At 36.5% G+C, this 19,083-nt stretch overlaps 1 protein-coding gene across 14 annotated transcripts in view; it reads left to right on the top strand.

The window, feature by feature from the left end:
- The window catches only part of LOC127071000 (uncharacterized), a 102,219-nt gene that overhangs the window by 32,533 nt on the left and 50,603 nt on the right, over window positions 1–19,083 (top strand). The window lies entirely within an intron of this gene.

Genomic DNA, 19,083 nt, shown 5'->3' with positions numbered 1-19,083 from the left:
GCAAAATTGTTTACCTCGCGAGTCTCATCCCCAATTTCGAAAATGAGATTGAAACGATTGTTATTTGTTAGGTATATACGATTGGTGATAACGTACGAAACGCAATCGGTGGAAAAACGAATCTACGAAATATCGATTTGTTCGATAACGTTGTGGTTTTTCGATGATATGTTATGCAATGTTGAAGTTCCATATGTGTGTGTGTGTGTGTGTGTGTGTGTATAATATTAAAAAAAGAAGTGCTTTTTCGGAATCACGAGAAAAAATTAATTCATTAATTTTCATTTTATCTGCAACATAATTTCTCAGTGTATTTATTACAAAAAAAAAAGAAAAAAAAATAACGAGTAGTTAATTATATAGCTTGAAAGCGATACATTTTTAAGAATTTCAGAAATATTAATTTTTCTTCCTGACTGTACCTATGTACGTATATAGTTTTCTAAACAAACTTCCTAGAGAAACGTAACTTTCTAAATGTTAGATTTTCTTTTCAAACATATCTAATATCGACACACATTTTACCATTTAAATTCGAATTCTTCGTCTTCTCGAAGAAGGAGAGAAAGAAAGAGAGATAGATAGATAGAGAAAAAGAGAGAGAAAGAGAGAGAGGGGAAAAAAGAATATAGGAGAGAGATTATCGTTGCCGTCGGACGGAGAGAAACGAAAGGTCTACGATAAAACGATGTGGTCGGAGTCTACATTGAAAATCTATCTTCAAGTCGAATCGTTGAAAATCAATGCAACTGGTTCGAAAAGCTTCGATTGGCTTCCTTTGGAAGGAGTTTAAATAAAAAAATAAAAAAGGAAAAAAGATAAAAAATAAAACAGAATAAAATGAAATAAAAGAGAAAGAAAAAGACGAAAAACGGATGATAGAAAGAATAGGATGGTTTTAAACGTCGTTGAACTTATACCTTCAATCTCGAGTTAATTTCACGGATTTAACTCTGCTCCTTTGATGTCTCCTCGCGTACTCTTCACTGTCGTTATTGTTTCGAGTCGTTTACGATGTCTCTTTGTATACGTAAGTACTTACGTTCACTTATCCTTCTCTTCTCTCTCTCTCTCTCTCTCTCTCTTTCTATGTCTCTCAGAAATTTGCACGAAAGGAAATTGATTAATTTCAGGATTTAACAATGATTAAGAAACGGAGTAAGACGAGGAGGAGATTACAATAATTTTGCATGAATTAGAAAAGAGAGGAGGTTCGAAAGAAGGGAAGAAGAGGTGACAAAACGAAGAAGAAGAACAGGAAGATGGGTGAATGAAAGAGTCGAAGAGTAAAGAAAAAAAGAAAAAAGAAACAAAATATCGAAAGAGAGAAGTAGGAAGAAGAAGTAAGAGAAAAGAAGAGAAAAGAAGGAGGAGGAGGAAGGTAAAGCTGTAGAAACGGAGGTGGAAAAGTTAGAAGAGAAGAGGAGGAGAAGAAGAAGAAAGAGAAAGAGCAAGGAGGAGTAGAGAAAAAGAAAGGAACAACAGCAGCAACAGCAGCAGCAGCAGCAGTACCAGCACCAGCAGCACCAGCACCAGCACCAGCAGCACCAGTACCAGCACCAGCACCAGCACCAGCAGCAACAGCAGTAGAGGAAGGGCCGAGTAGAGGAGGGAGAGAAGTGCTGGTGGAGGCAGAAAGCGCCCCGCGCGCTTTGAAACTCGTCGTTAAAGCCGATAGAACGCTCTTCGTGAGCTCCGCCGCCTCTCTACGACCTCTATATCCAAACTCGTGCGTATATCCCCTTTATAAAAGCGGCGAGGACCTCTTTCTCTCTCTTTCTCTCTCTCTCTCTTTCTCTCTTTCTTTCTTTCTCTCCCTCTCTCCCTCCTTCCCTCTCTTACTTCCTATATATCCATCCCTATCTCTTTCTTTATCCATCTTTCTCTCTCTTTCTCTCTTTCTCGTCTGTCCCTCTCTTTATCTGTCTTCTTTCTTCCCTCCCCTCTACTTCCCACCCTCTCTTACTTCCTATATATCCATCCCTATCTCTCTCTCTCTCTCTCTCTCTCTCTCTCGTTTTCTCTTTCTTTCTACATCAATCTCTCTCTCTTTATCTGCTTCTTTCTCCCCTCTCTTTTACTCTTTACGTGCACACAGATACAAGTTCCGTCCATCACAAGGCGCGAGAGGGTATATACATACCTACTATGGGTATGCTCTACCCGTAGCTCTAACCTACGTTCGTCGTAACTCGAGGCTCTTTCCTTATCCCTACCTTTCCTTCTTTCTTTACCACTCTCTTCTTCTTCTTCCTCTTCTTCTTCTTCTTCTTCTTCTTCTTCTTCTCTTCTTCTTCTTGGCATCTCATCCTCCGAAGAAAGGAACAGGGAGAGTGAGTGAGTGAGTGAGTGAGAGAGAATGTATCTTGCCTCGCGTTTTTCGTAGTATGTATTGTGATCGGCCTCAAGGTTGCCCAGACGTGCGCGCGCGCGCGCGCGTATCACCATGCCTACCTATCGCGTCCCTTCGAGAAGACGATGTTTTCTTCCTTTTCCGAGTTTTTACTTGTTCTACGTAGTACTTATCCAATCATTCATTTCCTTCTGTCGGTGTTTTCTTTTTTTCTGTTTCTTTTTTTTTTTGAGATCAGATTACAGTTGAAATAATAACATCGAAGAAAATTAAATACAATTAGCAAGGACGAGGATATAAATCGTTAACATTGGCGATTAAGAGAGTTTTGTTTTGTATGGAGTATGACAAGCTCTCTCTCTCTCTTTCTCTCTCTCTCTCTCTCTCTCTCTCTCTCTTTCTCTATCTTTCCTCTTGAGTATGTTTATTGTTAAGGATGTTAAAAGGTCGGATTAGTTTATACGGAATTTACTCGGTAGTCAATGCTTTAAATACAAGCGATAAAGTTCGCGATGCTTTTTATATGCTGTCGATCGCGTTATAAGCTCCTGTCAATTACTTCTTTCAGATTGGTTTGTAGTTTGTCCGATATAATACGAGCGGACGATCTCCTTCGTGTTATATTGTAAGATTACCGACACACGTTCCATCGTACTTGATCGATTCTGATAGAGTGGAATTATTCGATCTGATAAGAAGATGTGAGTTAAAAGGTTTCGGATAAACGAATTTTCGGATAATAAAATTGACGAGTTTGTTGCTATCGAATTTTACGTAGTAAAACTTTCAAGAAAGTATGAGAGAATGAAGTTCTTTTTTATTTGTTTCTTTTTTTCTTTTTCGAAATATATCATCCGAAGATCCTTATTAATTTATCGAAATTTTAAAGAGGGAAACGAAAAGATTTGAACTAACGTGTAACGTGTAAGATCAAGCAATGTAATTTTACATATCGCGCTGTCTTTTAAAAGAAATAAAGTATAAATATTTATTAGCAACTTCGCTAACTCCTTTCCAGGGAACGAAGAGAGAAACTTAAGAGGAACAATGAGAAGAGAGAACGCGAACTCACCGTATATCTCGATCGATCCTGCAGCTTAATTAATTAAGTCGGCTTAATTACCTTACCGAATCCTCGCAATAATCCTTGTCGGAGTGTGAGATCTTTGCGCTGTATGTTCAGCTAGCATAAGTGGATGTATGTATGCGCAATGAATATGAGAGGAAGAAGGAGAGAGAGAGAGAGAGAGAATGAATCAGTAGTCTCTCTAGAAGGATTTCTACGCTTACGATACGTACTTAGAAAATAATTTTGGCCGATTATATGACGTTTTATAATTAATTTAAGAGGACTATGATTTGTACCGTGATACCTCTATTGTCTACCTATCTTTTCTCTTTTTTCTTTTTTTTTCTGTATTTTTCTTTTTTCCTCCTTTTTCTTTCTTTCTTTCTTTTTTTCTTCTTATTCTTCTACAAATTCTTTTCCTTAGGATATTTTTAAGATAGCCTTAGGAGAGAGAGAACGAGTATTGCTAAAGTGTTACCAACGTACGTTACGTTCCTCGCTAATGACGTCGAACGCGTACGAGGAAAGATTACGTGAATCAGCGACGAGTCAGGTGGGATGCCGTAAAAAGAAGCCACTGGACTTTTTTCTCTCTCCATCGCCGTACCAAGGAAGGTTCTAACGAGGAACCTCTTTTGCGGTTCATAAAAATGACGATAACGCGATCTGTATAATCGTTCGATAATTGAAGTTTTACCCTTGGAAAGCGAAAAAATCGTATTATAAACTAATCTCTAAGCTTTATGCTTATGGATATACGTATGTATATGCTCCTACATATCTATATATAAATATCTACAAAACGAGATAGATGTCTTTAAACGTTGGCTCGCGTGTAATCTGTTTAATGATTCGATATGTAAAATCCTCGAAAGAAAAAACGAAACAAGAAATAAAAAGAAAAAAAAAAGAAATTTTTCACGTGTTCAAATTATTATAAAAATTATAAATAAAAGTATTTCGATACGTTAAGAGATTATTAAGGATACTCATTAATTACGGATTAATCGATTTATTTTAAACGGATTATTTCGAAAACTTTAGTTAGATATATATCAAAATTTATCATAGATATTGTATTAATTTCGTCGGTGAGAAATATGTGAAAATAAATGAAAATAAGTTTCTCAAAGGTTTGAAATTTGTAGAATCTAATTTCCGTGAGTCGAACGTTCTTAAAGAGGAGCCGTAAGTTCTTACCGAAGGCGAAGGAAGAAGTAAAAAGTAGAGAAAGAGAGAGAGGGTCTGGTCGAGAAGGAAAAGGGACAGAATTAACCATTAACGTACGATCATGGTGGCAAAGGGCCGGCAGCTAGATCCTCGGAAACTCGACATCAAGAGTCTAACTCCTTTTGTCAAGGCTATGTTAGAGCATAAAACGTGGACAAAACTATTAGTTCGAATTGATTATACCGGGTGTTCGTTCGAAAAATATCGACTCACCACATTTTTTGTCTTATTTTCTTCTCGTACATTCTTCTTCTACCTTTCCTTTTTTCTTTTTTGTTTTTTAAATAAATACAACACTAGCGACTAAACGTTTCAAGAGAAAAAGAACGTTGATAGATCATGATTAATGAAAATGAAATATGCTTTGGTATCTATGGCGAAGCGTTTATCAAATTCTGTCGATTACCTTTTCGATCTATCACAACGTTGTTATCATTCGTATCGAACGACCCTCACCGATTGCTGTTTCGTTTCCAAGCTGGTCAGCCGACTAATGAGTCGGTAGGTACACAGAACCGTCGCGATATCGATCACTCTACCTCCGGTTAAAATGGTGTTTTGGCTAGTGACGTCAACGTCATCTCACTCAAACCGTCAACATCACGTCCGGCTTTACGCACTGGAGTAGCTTCGAAGGCGAGAGTCCTGACATTACTTTACCGAATTCCTAGTCTCCCTCCATTTCTTCAAGAAGAAAGGATCCCTTCTTAACGGCTTTAGCGATGCTTTCAAATTTAAATGAACTTCTCGCGTTTCCTTGAGAGCTTTTCACTTTGATAAACAAGAGGTTCTTCCCTTGAATTAATTATTCGATAGGTATATTGTTCCATGTATTGTGATTCGATAATATATCTAGATATTTCACATTTTCCAGCATGTACATTATTTCTTTTTCTAATTTGCGTTAAATTTATTACAAACAAATGGCAATTTAGCTTTAAACGCTCGATGTATTATCTCACGCTGAAGTTCAATGAACATAAGACTAAGATTTCAATAAAAATCTATTCAATTGTAATATGTTAAAAGTAGATAAGAGATTTTTTTTAAGCTATTGCATGCTCGAAATCAAACGTCGAGTCGAACGTAGCAAACGTAAAGGATTAAGGACGACAAGGTTAACGTACAAGAAAGAACTACGTCGAGGAAAATTAAAACTTTAACCCAACGTTTTTAAATCCTTAACGCGAAGGTGTTGCACTCTAAAAGCGTTGAAGTGGGAACGCCAGTCCAAGCCATAACTAACGTGCAAACGACCTTAAAGCGTGCTTTTTGCCGTGGCGATTAATCACGATTCTCGAAAAAAATCGCGCATTCCTTTGCGCGCTCGTCCAGCAGCGGAGTGTACCGTTATTTATACATGGAGAGAGAGAGAGAGAGAGAGAGAGAGAGAGAGAGAGAGAGAGAGAGAGAGAGAGAGAGAGAGAGAGAGAACGAACGAGAAGAATAACGACGACGAAAAGTTATTGCTCCTTTTCGAAGCAACGACCCTTTTTTTCTCACTTGACTACTTTCTCACTCGTGTAACTTCGAAATTAGTTTACGCTTGTAACGTGATCCAAAGGAAAAAAAAAGAAACAGAATCAAAAAAGAAAAAGAAAATTTCTAATCATTAATGTAAGAAAATATTGATGTGTTGAACGGTTATGAAAATGTATCAATCGTACGGATTAATTGCAAATAAAAAAATTAATATGGATAACAAATTTATATCTCTTTATGAATATTTTAGGATTAATAATAGTAATAGTAATAATCCTTGACCTATTATAATAACGCAACGCGATATTATGCTCGACGAGGTCAAAGAAGAAGAAAATGAAGAAGAAGAAGAAGAAGAAGAAGAAGAAGGCGTTGCGAAAGAACATGTTAGGAAGCTTGCGACGCATAAAAGTGTCCCGCGTATTCGAGATTGATACGGGCATATGGTACGCGGCCAAATAGTATACATAATCTGGAGTAGCGTAGATATATAGGGTGGTATTCCGGCAATGGTGATGGTAATATCTCTTGAGAAAATAAATCGTTATTGTAGATGTAGATATCTTTTATAGGAGGCTTCGTTTTAGACTCTTAAATCGATTACAAATATTACGTAACTAAACAAGGTAACATATATAACACGATTAGCATTTTTTAATGAATTTTTTGCAACACTATCAATCCCTTACTCGTTAATCAATGAACCTGATTATCGACGAACGTACGATTTTTATTACTAGTTTTATTAACTATACATTAGGTTTTAAACAAAACTGTGTCTTATAAATTAAGTAATTATTTTTATTTCGATCTCTTTCATTCGACCGAGTGATATTTTGTTCGACAATGAAAAGTTTCACCTACGTTAAAATTTGATTCAACGATTTCGATGTAAGTACCTCTATAATTTGGTCGATGGCATTAAGATTACTAGATGATTGTATATAAACTGTATATAGAGGTGAAAAAGGACAAAGGAGAAGGAGAAGGGGAAAGGGAGGGGAGGACCACCATGTCGGAAGGCGAAAATAAATCGCATATTGTTTGGCAGCCGGTCGTTCGTTTTGCTTCAGTCGCGCCTACGACCTTCTTGCTGACCCACGCGTTCGGCTATTACAACGATAATGCCGGAAGAACGAACGTCGATTCTGTTTCGAAGAGTTCGACGAAAACAGGTTAGGACAAAATATTTTTAAATCGTATCTTAAAAAGGAAAAACAATCGCTTATATACATGTATATATCTTTTACGAAAAGAACAAAGAAATTATTATTTTATCAATGTTTCCATTAATTTCGTATTATTTGTTACTTCGATGTTATATAATATATTATTCAATAAATTTAGTATACGATATAATATAAACTTTATGCACGTACATAAAGTTAGTTTTAAGCTATAAATTAATCATTGTTAAACCGAATTATTTACGATATTGAAATATGAGTGATTTCATTAATATTCGTTAATGTTTTCTAATTGAAAGAGAAAAACGATTAAAAAGATCGTCTATGAAATGATACGTAGCGTTAAATACTGTATAAAAAAAGATCGAGGTAGAGTTAAAATGCGCTCGAATTGCGCGAGCAATGTACGAAACGCGCGTAACACGGAGAAAGAAGAGAGAAAACGCATTTAACCCATGCTGGGGCGATGTTACGCGGCTTTAAAGTTCAGATCTCGTGGTATGGTTTTTCTCTTGGCGTATGTATACACATATATATATATACACACACAGCTACATATGTACGTACTAGCGACAACGCAAACGTTTCGAGCCGAGCTTGTTACTTAAAAAGCCTCGTTTCTTCTTCTTTCTTTCTCTCGCGACCGCTAACGCCGAGAGTGTAATCCCACGATAAACGTGAAATTGAATAGCCGACAAAAGGAATTCTAAACGAGTAACTTTCGACTAATCCTTAGCAATAACGTAGGTAGTACTATCTACGTAATTTTTTAAAAATCCCACTTTTATTCTCTGTCCAGGTTGACTCAAAAAGTGTACACTTTAATATTACATAATTTACGAGGTATTATTTTACATAGAAAATATTTTCGTTTGTAAAAAAAGCATCCGTTTGAAGCACCTTTCTTATTACTCGATAATATTAAATTAAATGAGTAATATTACCAGCTTTCCACAGAGACAACAAAAAACCAAAACAAAACAAAAACAAAGAAAGAAGTAGAAAAACAGAAAATGTTTTTCAACCTCTCCATAAACACGTTTAATCTTATTCCTTTCGACAAATTTCTGAAACGAAGCAATTTAAAGGGATTTTGATCCCTTCGTCTATATTTTTTTCAAGCTCTCTTCGTCGTTCGCGTTGATTCGTCGAGGATTCGAGAAGAATTTAGCTTTAGCTGGGAGTTAGTCGACACGCTCCGAGAGATCGGCCAGTCGGTTAGCCGACGTCGCCAGTCGACTGGTCGACGGGGACGTCGGTAGCGTCGTTACGGAGCTAACCGTAAATTATGAGACGCCGGCGCATTAATTTAGCACTTAATTGGAGCAGTTCATCTCTCGAAGGTAGAAAAATAAACGAGGGTGAAAAGGGAAATCGCGTATGCGACTGATTAACCAACCATCCACGTACGGCAACTTGGATCTCTCAACTATTACACTACCCGCTATTATCGTTTCTACTGTTATTTTATTTTTTTTTGTTTTCTTTTCTTCTTTTTCCTTTCTTTGCTATTCTCTCTCCCTCTCTCTCTCTCTCTCTCTCCCCTCTCCCCTCTCCCCCCTTCTCCCTCCGTGTGCGTGCGTGTGTCTTTCTTTATCTCTCTTTTTCACTGTCCTCCCTCTTTTTTTTCTCTTGCAAGTCTTCGCGCGATAAACCGTCTGCGACGAAGTACGTCGTGACTCCCATTCGCCATAGAGAGAGAGAGAATTGCCATGTGGTGCGTAGACTAAACACGAGAACGCTCGAGAAAACTGAGAGAAAATTGTAACCGTTTGGAAGGAATACGCTCGGACCTATAATACGTGTTGCCCGTGGTTTGGGTCTTAACTTGAATGGTCGAAGAAGGAAATCGTTTTTTTCTTTCTTTCCTTTCTTTTTTCTTTTCTTTTCTTTGCTTTGCTTTGCTTTGCTTTTCCTTTTTTTCCTTTCTTTTCTTTTTTCGTTGTTTTTTCTATTCGCGACTTTCCGTTTCGTTTTGGTCACGTATGATCTTGCGAAAGTATAAATAAGTAAAAGACGGAGTTAAAAGTTTCTCGTGAATAAGAGATCGCTAATGGATATGAAAAGTTGTTTTATCGAACGTTGGTATAATCGATTATCGTTTTTATTCCTTTTTGCCCTTCACTTTTCTGTCCTTTCCTTCTTTCTTTCTTAGAGATAAGAAAATGTCGAATATCCGGAATAACGCAGTGAGATACGTATGTATTCGTTTCTTATGTACAATCGAGTTTCAGTTATGTACTACCAACTAAGTTTGTACTCTCTGCCCTAAAGTACATTCTCAAGACGACGATTCGACTTAAGAAATCGTGTAATCTTTCGAACGATTCATCATCGAAACTCTCTCGTCTTGTTTCTACAGATATAACTATACTAACTTTTCCGATCGCTTTAACATGCGCTTACCGAACTAATAATTTGTCCATCGTTCTTCGTGTGACATATTTTCAAACGTTATTATCGAAAGATTCCATACTTATATAAGTATAACTTGATTGGTCGTTCATTTAAAAACCGCGAAAAATCCTTTAAATATTTTTCTTAAGTGAAAAACACATTTTTTTTTCGAAGTTATTGCTATTTATTTTTCTTCAATTGTCACGTTTTATATCTTCATTCGTTGCAATTGAATTTTATATGTTTTTATATAATTACGTAATTTGTACGTCTTTATATAATATTGTATCGTAACAATCGAAAGCTATTCTAAGTGATATATTTATTTTACTATTCAGATCATTCGACATGCATTTTTATGCTATTATTAAAGTTAATTATAATCTTACGAACTTAAGCGATCATATATGACGTAGCATAGATATCTATTAATTATAATCAACGGTGACCAGCGAAGCGCAGAAAAAAATGTAGCATTGGTGGAAGTAGAAATTGGCAGGGACGTTGAATATGTTAATATCGCAAATGAGATATTCCGCGAATAGAAAGATCATTCTTCGCGGTGAATTTCCGTATTCGCTGATCCGTTGAAATCGTTAAAAAGTTGACACTAAAATCGAATGAAATTAAAAATTAATATATTTCAAAGTTGGCGTAAGTAAAATAATATTTCAGAAAAAAAAAGAAGAAAAAAAATAAGAATTTCTATATAACTTCCGTATGAAATACGTTTGTTCTTTTTTAATTCTGAACAAATTAATAGAATACTCGTTAGAGATAATGAATGACAGAAATAATTATCTGTTTCTTTTCTTTTTTTTTTCATTTTAAATACTATTTAAAAATTATATTTTCTCGAAGTTTATTAGGAAGTAATTTGATAGAACAAATTGTCGATCCCCTATAGGATTTCTCGATTCTTCTAACTCCTATTTCTTAGAACACAAAACCATCTTAGATTCCTCCTGGAGGGCTCGTTCTTTCTACGATTTCGAAATAACAATTAAGTGCTCTCGGCAAAGGACTAGGAGGGATCACGCGAGCGACTTTTGCCACGCGAACTTGGCTCTCGTAGGTCGTTGCATATAACGGCGATGATGCAATTTCGAGTTCCGTGCTTAAATGCGTGCGTTACGTGTTGCCTGTTGTGTCGTTCCCATTGCACATATGTATCTACATAGAATACATATCGTACTAGTACACATAAAGATTTTATTCTCTCTACGAATGAAGTGTCGAGGGCGTGAAAGAACACAATATAACGACGACGATGATAGTCAGTCGTGCCGCCGCTCCTTTAAACTTTTAAACAAGTGCCGATTAATCAAGACGATAGATATCCTACTTTTGCCTCTTTAATAATCATCATTTAATATCGAATCGTTCGTTTATTTTTCAATACTCTTATATTTCGACGCATTCGACGATTCATCTTATAGATGTCTCTTCTTTTTTTTTCTTTCTCTCTCTCTCTCTCTCTCTTCTCTATCTCTTTTCTCTTTCTTTCTTTATTCTCGATCGATGATTATTTTTATAAGCTCGCAACTCGACTCTCCTCTCTTCATTCGAACTATAATAATTTTGTCTTCGTACGAATTCGAATAAAAAATAAAAAAGAAAGGAGATGAATGGAATGAAATATTTCAACGATACTTTTAATGTCAGTTTTCTTGCATTCATTTACTTTCTTTCTTTGAAATATTTCAATCGATATCTTTTACACATCGAATTCATAAATACTTCATATTCATATGTTCCTTTCCAACATTCTCGAGTACGGAAAGAAATAAATAAAGAGACAGAAAGAGAGAGAACGACCAAGAGAGAGCAGAACAGAGGGAGAGGGAGAGAGAGAGAGAGAGATTCAAAGGATCGAACAGGACCCTTAATACACACCACTTCACGATTCCAACGGTTTTGTGTTTATAGACCCCTATTAACCCGAAATCCCACTTCTAGAGGCTTTGCGAATCGACAATCCCGTGCGTTTAGATTTCAATTTGCAGGAATCACTATAGATTGTTGGTACATATCCACAAATATCTATATAATGCCACGTACTCTGAGAAATTATCGCTATTCATCGTTTAATATCGATCGCGACGGGACTAGTTCTAAACGTGGAAAAGCTTTTGAACTTTCGTTTTATATATCGTGTGTACGTATAGAATACATAGATATCCAACATTGATATCAGAAATCGTTATAGATACACCGAGAAACGTTACATGCATGTACAAGAAGAAGAAGAAATTTAACGCGATTTTTTTTTCCGTTCGATCGTGCTCGCGTTAACGGTCATGGTATAACAGATCGATGGACGCGAATAAAGCAATCGAGAGAAGTCGCGATTTGTTCCGATTCATGGATTAACGCATCATACATTTTTATTTCTTTCTTTCGTTCTTTTTTGTTTTTTTGTTTTTCTCGTTCTTCTTTCTATTTTTTCCTTTCTTCCTTTTTTGATCCTTTTTTTTCTTTTTTTTTTGTTTCTTTTTGTTCCTACAAAGAAACTCGACATTTTTCCCGATTTTCTCGATTCGTATATTTCAACAATGTGGAAGGAAGCGTGATTTCTATCCGTGAAAATTTCAACGTTATATTAAAATTATCAGAAACATCATATCTTTCGGTGAATCGATATATTATAATATTATTCATAACGTACAAGTGGTAGTAGTATAGGATCTAGAGATATAAATTGTTTCAAATTACGTGTATCATTAACAAAATGTGTTTAGGTACATTAACTTAAGAGAAAAAAAGATAACAAAAAAAAACAAAAAAAAGCAAAAAAAAACAAAACAAAAAAGAGAAAAAACAAGAATAAAGAGGAAAGAAATTGTTAATAAGACCATATATAACGTATCTCTATAGGATGCAAATTAAAGAAGGGATGAGTAATGGTAGACGATAGACACGAGAGTGAGGGAGGAAGAGAGAGGGATATATAGGGGACACAAGGACAGGACAGATACGGGACAGGGCGTGCATGGTAGAAGAAGCAGAGGGTGATGCCAGTGGCGCTGGGTAGCCCCCGGGTGGCCCCAGGTCGGGGGGCGCCTGTTGCCTAGCGACCACCCCTGGAAAGCCACGTACCACCCATCCACCCACTTTTCGGCCGTTACTCTTCCTTCCCGTCGTACCATCGCACTCTCTCTCTCTCTCTCTCTCTCTCTCTCTCTCTCTCGCTTTTTCACTTTGTTTACCGTACCGCACAAAAATACAAAGCTTTTCCCTCGTAGCTCGTTCCTTTGACGGTCCAAACTCCTGTTCTCTTCCTCCTCTTCGTCGAAGGTGAGGAATAGTGGTAGTAGTAACTCAACGTGACAAACAACACGATCGAGCATACCATCTACGACCCTGGAATGACGATTTAATTACTATAACCTCGTCGACCTCGTCCACCGGCTGACCTAGAAACTATCGTCCACCTACCGACCAACTAGCCAAATAATTCACTAACAACGAAACACTAGGAACGTTATAGAGTTACCGAAAGAGACCAGGAAAATACCTTCAAAATTGTTTTTCGAAGTTCCATTGCCTCTTTTTTTTCATTTCTCTTTTCTTTTTTCTCCTTTTTTTTTCTTTTTTTTCTATCCCAGTCGATCATCCTTGAACGAGTATCGATGTTTTATTCGTTATCTATAAGTCATTTTTTTTTATCATATTTTCAAAATTTGCAAAAATAATGCCGTTTCCATATTCGTTAGTTTATACTGTCATAAAAACGAGATAACGAAGAGAATTGTTGTCAATTTATTATTCATCGATTATATATAATTAGATCACATATAAGATCCATATGTAAATCATAGAATATTTCCGTAGAACTTGAACGTATCTATGTTTCAAAGACATCGACTGTCGAATTAATTTTCAATAAATCTCGTGATACGCTTAATGACTTTAGTATATCGTTTAATAACAAAAAGAATTCCAAGAGTTTAATGCGAAATTTACCGCGATGTTTGTTACCGTGAATCTTAAGTTTAGTTATAATTCACGTAAGTACAATGTTATAAACGTCGACAAGAGTATCGTATATAACGTATTAAATAATATCAACAAAGTCTGACGCGATCTCATTGATTCGATCGTTACGATGAAAAAAAAAAAAAAAACGTATCAATACGTATAATACAATTACACGTTCTTCTCGTTAGTTTATTGTGTCAGTTACCGTTAAGCTTCGATCGAGGCAACATTGAGATACGATCCTTTAAAAAGGTTTCGCATACTTTTACTTTCTTTTAATATTTATTAATATTTTAGAGAAAAATAAAAAAATAAAAAGGAAAAAGAAAACAACGAACGGTTTCAGTGTCGAACGACGTTCGTAAATTACACACGTAGATAATTAACAAACGCGTCTAGCGTAATAATAAATTGTTTATTGCGGTCATTGAACATCGTGACAAAATTGATATTTTGATTTATGATCGAGCAAAAGGAAAAAAGAAAGAAAGAAAAAAGAAAAGAAAAAATCATCGACGAAAGAACTCAACTCCTCCACCGACTAGGTAGGTGGCCGACTCGCCTAGCTTTTCCAGTTACTTTCTTACTCCCTGAAACCTTTCAAGGATCAAGGATCAAGGATTCCTCCGCACGGTTTTCCAGGGAGACTTTCACTTGGCCGACGTGGAAACAGGAGCGGCTGTGATCGCGCTCGCGTGCTCTTCGAAGTCGAACCTTTCTAACGCGACCATCGTACACTCGCGATCGTTAGAAATAATTATCGTTATCTTCTACGGTTCTGAACGATTATCGTTGATACCTGTAACGCGATCGTTCGACCGTATTCTCTTCTACGTATGTACATACATACTATCGTGCGTCGTCGAGCCCGAGCACGAGCTTTGTAACTAATATCGAATTCATTTTCGTTTTTTCCTCGACGATAAACAAGCGTGGAATTAATAGCAACGATTAACTCGAGAATCGAAATAGATAGAAAGAAAAATGAATGAAAGAAAGAAAAAGGATTTCCTCCTTGTTATAATAAAGTTATAATACGTCGAAAATAATTGTTCTTCGTTAGCAAATGTTATATATACGTATATTTATTTGCTAAAAGTTAAAACATCGTTTGTATTCACTTTCGTACCTTCATATCCCTTTATTTTTTCTTTGTCCATCGATTTTTTTTATATTCTACGCTACGTAACTATTTACGTACCCTAGAATTTATTAAAAGCACACAGACACAGGTTAAGTCGATATAACGATTGAAACTATACTATACTCGGGTGAAGTAACTCTTCATTCATATATATCTACGTACACATGCACGCACACACACAATATTCGAGCTTATTGAATTTATCCTTAATTATTAATAGATATTTTCGACGAGTTTGCTAATATCTACCTATAAAATGTTTTATGTAAATTTATTTTTTATTATTAACTTAGAACACTCACATATAGGATAAATCCCTTTTGAGATAGCAAAATCTGTCGCGAAGAAAGATAGGATTTTTTCTATAACGATTTGACCCTGATGAACATAGAAATACTGAAAAATGCAATTCGGCCCGCATATAGTTCAAGTGATTCACGTTACCGAAGGGATGTTCAGAGATCTCATTATCTATGAAGGAGTTTCTGATCCCGATACTGGCAAGGGGATGAAGAGAAGACTGGATCCTGGAATGCTATGCCTAGCTCAAAGCCATACTCTCTCTCTCTCTCTATCCTACTATCTCTCTCTCTCTCTCTTTCTCTCTCTCTCATTCTACTTCCTTCCCTTTGTTCCCCCTCTCTTACTCTCTCTCTCTCTCTTTTTCACTCTGAAACACCCCCACTCTCTTCTCTAACCTTCCCACTCTTTTCAACTTATTTTCTCTCTCTTTCTTTCTCATCAGGTTTATTTATCCTACCTTCGTCTCCCTGAGCCAAGGTTTTGCGTGCCTCCGCCTCTCTCTCTCCTTCCATCTCTTTTCCACTCTCGATCTTGCCTCTTCACTCTCCGTTCCAAAGAATAAGGTTCTCATTTTGTTTACAAATGATCTTCCTTCGTTTACCACTACAAGTTGTAAGAAACGAATTAATATCAGCACTCTGACACGCACGTACTTACACAGCACCTTTACCCTCGTATTTTTCTAATTTTCTTTTCTCGCAGATCGATCGTTCTATTAACGAGGTAACGTTCTGAATAACTATTCGTTCAAGATAATACAATTTTATTTCTCGGAGGAAGAGGCTCGACTCGAGGAAATGATATGTTTCTAATTTTTTTTTTCGATGTCATCGACGAAATGTTAAACGAATGAAATTTGTTAAAGCAGAGAAGAGTGTGTTATACCGAGTATAGGGAGTTGAGAATCACTGGTAGATACACGATCCGTGACGAAGAGAAAAAGAGAGGGAGAGTCGAAGCAACGGGGGATGATAGGAAGGAGCAAGAGCGAGAATAGTGTTTCGGTCTGTAAAGCCTCCCTCTCCTTCTTAACATCCCCGTAGCCGAGGGCCTTCGTATTCCCTACGGGCCTGACGAGGCACCACCATCGGCTCAAGGGCCGTCCATTTTAACGGCGTATCTTTCTTCCATCAGGCTCAAATCGAGCAGCCGCTTTCAGGTCCCAACCTTTATTATTATTATTATCGTTGTTAATTACCGTATACCTTTCTTCTTCTTTAAACTCTTTATTATTTGGAACACGTTCGCAGAAAGTGTTTTTTTTTTCGTTTTTTTTTCCATTTATTTATTGATAAGAAAAAAAAAAACCATGTTTTGCACTCAAAAACGTATTCCGTATAATCGTGTGAAATAATTAAAGAAATAAGATGGATAATTTTAAGAAATAATCGTCTAGGAAATTTCATCATAATTTTTAATAAACAAAAGATGATAGTAACGGTGGCGCCAGGACGGCGAGACGGCCTTTTCGAACGTAATGAGCTGAAGGTAGAATGGCAGAGGAGAGAATAAAAAAGACGTTCGCAAACAAGAGTGATCGTTTAAAAAAAAAAAAAAAAGAAAGAAAAAAGAAAGAAACGAGAGAACGAAAAAAAATGAAAAATACGTCGAGTCATCGAAGACGAACGAGGGAACAATGGATTTTTCTTCGTGAAAAATTGCGTTACGAGAAAGCACGTGCTTCGTACGTCCCTGAAAAGGAGGAGCACCCAGGCGGTCCAAAGGGACAAAGATGATGGCCTAGACCCCAAACTGTGTGGACTCTTACAGTTTACTGGCTTAGGTTAGAACCTAGACAAAGGTACCGAAATAAGCTACGATGGAAAAGAAAGGGACTGTGGTCTGTTTTTTCTTCAACTTTTGGAGGAAATGAAAATCAACTGTAGAGATGTCATGAAAGCGAACTGTCAGACCGAAAATCATCGGTTCTTTTCGTTGAAAGCTCGATCGGTTTCCTGATGTCATCCGATGTTCTCTTATTTTGGCAAATAAACTCTTTCAAATTTAATTTAAAAAAGTCATCTAGAGTCGCATTTCTAGGTAGATATACTACTGTGTTTGTGTACAGATATATACATATATAGAAGGTATACGTACATGTACTTATGTATGTACGCAAGCATCACCCTTTACTCCCGAGAAATTCAGCTTTCACCTTCAAGCAAGAAGAGCACTCCGTGGTCGGCATTCGTATAATGAAAGGCTCGAAGACCTTTGAAGCTGTGGAAAGAGATGCAAATGTCTACTCGGCTACGTAGGAAGAAACGCGAACTGTATCAGAATATTTTGAAAATTCGTAATTGTTCGTCGCGAGAGGAAAGAAACTTTCTTCCCCTCGATCTTTCTTCAGGATTTCGACGAGTCCAACATTTTATAATAATATTCATAAGTCTAATAATCCAACTATTCATAAATCTTTCATTTAATTTCATCGTTTTCTCGTAAAAATTCGATTTCTCTAATAATTAATAGAGCCTTCATTCCTACAATTACAACAATAATTATTAATCATTATCGAATGATAATGAATCCTTCGATTAACTTAATTATCTTTTTCAATAGCGCATTAGAGAGAAGAAAAGAAACGAGACGAAAAGAAAATAGAACGCATCCAATTTTTTTCCGTCAGAAGAATTTCGTCCTGAGGTTCTTTATCAAAGATTCTTGAATATAGAACAGGTAGCGACGTATCTACTTACTCGTACATTCGTACGAACTTTGACGAATTTTCATGATTTAAAGAAAGGAGAAAGGAAAGGTCTTCGGTTTTCTCGAGTAGCGCGTTACGATAAAGGCCTCTAGATAAAAGGAAGACAGTCAGAAAGAGAGAGACTGAGAAAGACAGAGAAAGAAAGAAAAAAAAAGAGAGAGAGAAAGAGAGGGAGACGGGTTGTGTGGCTCGCAGCCGCCGCCTTCCTCGCGTACGTGTGCGTGTTTGCCCTAACAATCAGTCGTCTGTTGACTCAAGTGGACTGTTAGCGAGACATCGCTAACGCGGCGAACGTAGCGAAGCGCGGGACAAGTCGCCACGCCGGCCGTCCATCGTACCGTTCTTCTCCTTCTACTTTCCCTTCTCCTCTCCACTTCTCTTCTTCCTCCTTCTTTTCCTCCTCCTCTTGCTCCTTCTCCTTCTCCATCTCTTCCTCCTCCTCTTCTTCACTCAGACTCCTCCCGTCTCCTCCGACGACACGTACCTCTTTTCCCTTGTTCATTGCCGAGGATTGACCCGTCGCTCGTCTACAATAATAATCGCGCTCGATCACGCCCGAGAACGGGGTTGAAAAGACAACCGTGCGATTGTTCCATAATCATAAACGAGGTTATCATATTCGAACGATTTCGATCGTTTCATACGGATAGATTTTCAACGATCTATTATTTTCATTTTTAGTAGCATAAGATATGTATTGAGATTGGGCGAAAAGTTTACTTGAGTTTTCAGTAATGTCGGCAGAAAATTTCACTATGGTTTCCTTTTAGTTGGTGTATATAGGTAATTGAAAGGATTTTTCGTTACAAATCGATGAAAATTTATAACGATGTTAAATACCTAGTTTCTTTTTTACGTACGGTCTATGTAAAGGAAGACGTCTATGTAAATTTGAATTTTTTAATAAAATCGATCATTTGAATGTTATGTTTTCTTTATAATCGACACGAATTTTCAGGGTAATCGAATATTATAAAATATATGAGTTGGTGATTTAATAATTAATAAAAAATAAAAGAAACAAGAAAAATTACTTCATTGAATAATGATTTCATTATAAGAATCACGTGATAGACTTATATGTGACCAACATTTCTTACTTTTCTATATCAATTTCATGATCGTCGGCTCATACAATAATTACGTATCGATACTTACAATATATATATATATATATATATATATATATATATATATATACGATTATGCAAATTTGTAATTATCATA

Source organism: Vespula vulgaris, chromosome 1 (genome assembly GCF_905475345.1).
Source record: "Vespula vulgaris chromosome 1, iyVesVulg1.1, whole genome shotgun sequence".
In the NCBI taxonomy this organism is placed as follows: Eukaryota; Metazoa; Arthropoda; class Insecta; order Hymenoptera; family Vespidae; genus Vespula; species Vespula vulgaris.
The sequence above is the reverse complement of the archived record's forward strand: the minus strand, read 5'-3'. Positions and strand labels throughout refer to the sequence as shown.